General features: G+C 56.7%; 1 long non-coding RNA gene across 1 annotated transcript; it reads right to left on the bottom strand.

Annotated features, from left to right (window-relative positions):
* Nucleotides 1-1,595: 1,595 nt before the first annotated feature.
* LOC138851194 (uncharacterized) lies at nucleotides 1,596-3,074 on the bottom strand. Its single transcript, XR_011391049.1, has 3 exons — nucleotides 2,901-3,074; nucleotides 2,780-2,855; nucleotides 1,596-2,236 (listed from the first exon to the last, which is right to left on the bottom strand). It is a non-coding gene; the product is annotated as an uncharacterized lncRNA (long non-coding RNA).
* Nucleotides 3,075-4,105: the final 1,031 nt, after the last annotated feature.

The raw sequence follows: 4,105 nt of genomic DNA, 5'->3' as shown, positions 1-4,105 counted from the left end.
CTCACCATGGTGGTGGTTGTAGCTCCTGGACCATCTCACTCACAATCCTGGTGGTTGTAGCTCCTGGACCACCTCACTCACCATCCTGGTGGTTGTAGCTCCTGGACCACCTCACTCAACATCTGGTGGTTGTAGCTCCTCGACCACCTCACTCACCATGGTGGTGGTTGTAGCTCCTGGACCACCTCACTCAACATCTGGTGGTTGTAGCTCCTGGACCACCTCACTCTCCATCCTGGTGGTTGTATCTCCTGGACCACCTCACTCACCATCCTGGTGGTTGTAGCTCCTGGACCACCTCACTCACCATCCAGGTGGTTGTAGCTCCAGGACCACCTCACTCACCATCCAGGTGGTTATAGCTCTTGGACCACCTCACTCACCATCCTGGTGGTTGTCGCTCCTGGACCACCTCACTCACCATCCTGGTGGTTGTAGCTCCTGGACCACCTCACTCACCATGGTGGTGGTTGTAGCTCCTGGACCATCTCACTCACAATCCTGGTGGTTGTAGCTCCTGGACCACCTCACTCACCATCCTGGTGGTTGTAGCTGCTGGACCACCTCACTCACCATCCTGGTGGTTGTAGCTCCTGGACCACCTCACTCACCATCCTGGTGGTTGTAGCTCCTGGACCACCTCACTCACCCTCCTGGTGGTTGTAGCTCCTGGACCACCTCACTCACCATCCTAGTGGTTGTAGCTCCTGGACCACCTCACTCACCATCCTGGTGGTTGTAGCTCCTGATCCACCTCACTCACCATTCTGGTGGTTGTAGCTCCTGGACCACCTCACTCACCATCCTGGTGGTTGTAGCTCCTGGACCACCTCACTCACTATCCTGGTGCTTGTAGCTCCTGGACCACCTCACTCACCATCCTGGTGGTTGTAGCTCCTTGACCACCTCACTCACCATCCTGGTGGTTGTAGCTCCTGGACCACCTCACTCACCCTCCTGGTGGTTGTAGCTCCTGGACCACCTCACTCACCATCCTAGTGGTTGTAGCTCATGAACCACCTCACTCACCATCCTGGTGGTTGTAGCTCCTGATCCACCTCACTCACCATTCAGGTGGTTGTAGCTCCTGGACCACCTCATTCACCATCCTGGTGGTTGTAGCTCCTGGACCACCTCACTCACCATCCTGGTGGTTGTAGCTCCTGGACCCCCTCACATTCCATCCTGGTGGTTGTAGCTCCTGGACCACCTCACTCACCATCCTGGTGGTTGCAGCTCCTGGACCACCTCACTCACCATCCTGGTGGTTGCAGATCCTGGACCACCTCACTCACCATCCTGGTGGTTATAGCTCCTTGAGCACCTCACTCACCATCCTGGTGGTTGTAGCTCCTGGACGACCTCACTCACCATCCTGGTGGTTGTAGCTCCTCGACCACCTCACTCATCATGGTGGTGGTTGTAGCTCCTGGACCACCTCACTCACTATCCAGGTGGTTGTAGCTCCAGGACCACCTCACTCACCATCCAGGTGGTTATAGCTCTTGGACCACCTCACTCACCATCCTGGTGGTTGTCGCTCCTGGACCACCTCACTCACCATGGTGGTGGTTGTAGCTCCTGGACCATCTCACTCACAATCCTGGTGGTTGTAGCTCCTGGACCACCTCACTCACCATCCTGGTGGTTGTAGCTCCTGGACCACCTCACTCACCATCCTGGTGGTTGTAGCTCCTGGACCACCTCACTCACCATCCTGGTGGTTGTAGCTCCTGGACCCACTCACATTCCATACTGGTGCTTGTAGCTCCTGGACCACCTCACTCACCATCCTGGTGGTTGCAGCTCCTGGACCACCTCACTCACCATCCTGGTGGTTGCAGCTCCTGGACCACCTCACTCACCATCCTGGTGGTTGTAGCTCATTGACCATCTCACTAACCATCCTTGTGGTTGTAGCTCCTGGACCACCTCACTCACCATCCTGGTGGTTGTAGCTCCTGGACCACCTCACTCACCATCCTGGTGGTTGTAGCTCCTGGACCACCTCACTCACTATCTTGGTGGTTGTAGCTCCTGGACCACCTCACTCACCATCGTGGTGGTTGTAGCTCCTGGACCACCTCACTCACCATCCTGGTGGTTGTAGCTCCTGGACCACCTCACTCACCATCCTGGTGGTTGTAGCTCCTGGACCACCTCACTCACCATCATGGTGGTTGTAGCTCCTGGACCACCTCACTCACCATCCTGGTGGTTGTAGCTCCTGGACCACCTCACTCACCATCAGGTTGTAGCTCTCTCCTGGACCACCTCACTCCCATTACTGGTGGTTGTAGCTCCTGGACCACCTCACTCACCATCCTGGTGGTTGTAGCTCCTGGACCACCTTACTCACCATCCTGGTGGTTGTAGCTCCTGGACCACTCCTGGACCACCTCACTCACCATCTTGGTGGTTGTAGCTCCTGGACCACCTCACTCACCATCCTGGTGGTTGTAGCTCCTGGACCACCTCACTCACCATCCTGGTGGTTGTAGCTCCTGGACCACCTCACTCACCATCCTGGTGGTTGTAGCTCCTGGACCACCTCACTCACCATCCTGGTGGTTGTAGCTCCTGGACCACCTCACTCACCATCCTGGTGGTTGTAGCTCCTGGACCACCTCACTCACCATCCTGGTGGTTGTAGCTCCTGGACCACCTCACTCACCATCCTGGTGGTTGTAGCTCCTGGACCACCTCACTCACCATCCTGGTGGTTGTAGCTCCTGGACCACCTCACTCACCATACTGGTGGTTGTAGCTCCTGGACCACCTCACTCACCATCCTGGTGGTTGTAGCTCCTGGACCACCTCACTCACCATCATGGTGGTTGTAGCTCCTGGACCACCTCACTCACCATCACTCACCATGGTGGTTGTAGCTCCTGGACCACCTCACTCACCATCATGGTGGTTGTAGCTCCTGGACCACCTCACTCACCATCATGGTGGTTGTAGCTCCTGGACCACCTCACTCACCATCCTGGTGGTTGTAGCTCCTGGACCACCTCACTCACCATCCTGGTGGTTGTAGCTCCTGGACCACCTCACTCACCATCTTGGTGGTTGTAGCTGCTGGTGGTTGTAGCTCCTGGACCACCTCACTCACTCCTGGATCACTCACCATCATGGTGGTGGTTGTAGCTCCTGGACCACCTCACTCACCATCCTGGTGGTTGTAGCTCCTGGACCACCTCACTCACCATCCTGGTGGTTGTAGCTCCTGGACCACCTCACTCACCATCCTGGTGGTTGTAGCTCCTGGACCACCTCACTCACCATCCTGGTGGTTGTAGCTCCTGGTCCACCTCACTCACCATCCTGGTCACTCACCATCCAGCTCCTTGTGGTTGTAGCTCCTGGACCACCTCACTCACCATCCTGGTGGTTGTAGCTCCTGGACCACCTCACTCACCATCCTGGTGGTTGTAGCTCCTGGACCACCTCACTCACCATCCTGGTGGTTGTAGCTCCTGGACCACCTCACTCACCATCCTGGTGGTTGTAGCTCCTGGACCACCTCACTCACCATCCCTGGACCACCTCACTCACCATCCTGGTGGTTGTAGCTCCTGGACCACCTCACTCACCATCATGGTGGTTGTAGCTCCTGGACCACCTCACTCACCATCCTGGTGGTTGTAGCTCCTGGACCACCTCACTCACCATCATGGTGGTTGTAGCTCCTGGACCACCTCACTCACCATCCTGGTGGTTGTAGCTCCTGGACCACCTCACTCACCATCATGGTGGTTGTAGCTCCTGGACCACCTCACTCACCATCCTGGTGGTTGTAGCTCCTGGACCACCTCACTCACCATCATGGTGGTTGTAGCTCCTGGACCACCTCACTCACCATCCTGGTGGTTGTAGCTCCTGGACCACCTCACTCACCATCATGGTGGTTGTAGCTCCTGGACCACCTCACTCACCATCCTGGTGGTTGTAGCTCCTGGACCACCTCACTCACCATCCTGGTGGTTGTAGCTCCTGGACCACCTCACTCACCATCCTGGTGGTTGTAGCTCCTGGACCACCTCACTCACCATCCTGGTGGTTGTAGCTCCTGGACCACCTCACTCACCATCCTGGTGGTTGT

This window comes from Cherax quadricarinatus, unplaced genomic scaffold, assembly GCF_038502225.1.
Source record: "Cherax quadricarinatus isolate ZL_2023a unplaced genomic scaffold, ASM3850222v1 Contig71, whole genome shotgun sequence".
In the NCBI taxonomy this organism is placed as follows: Eukaryota; Metazoa; Arthropoda; class Malacostraca; order Decapoda; family Parastacidae; genus Cherax; species Cherax quadricarinatus.
This window is presented reverse-complemented; position numbering and strand designations above follow the sequence as displayed.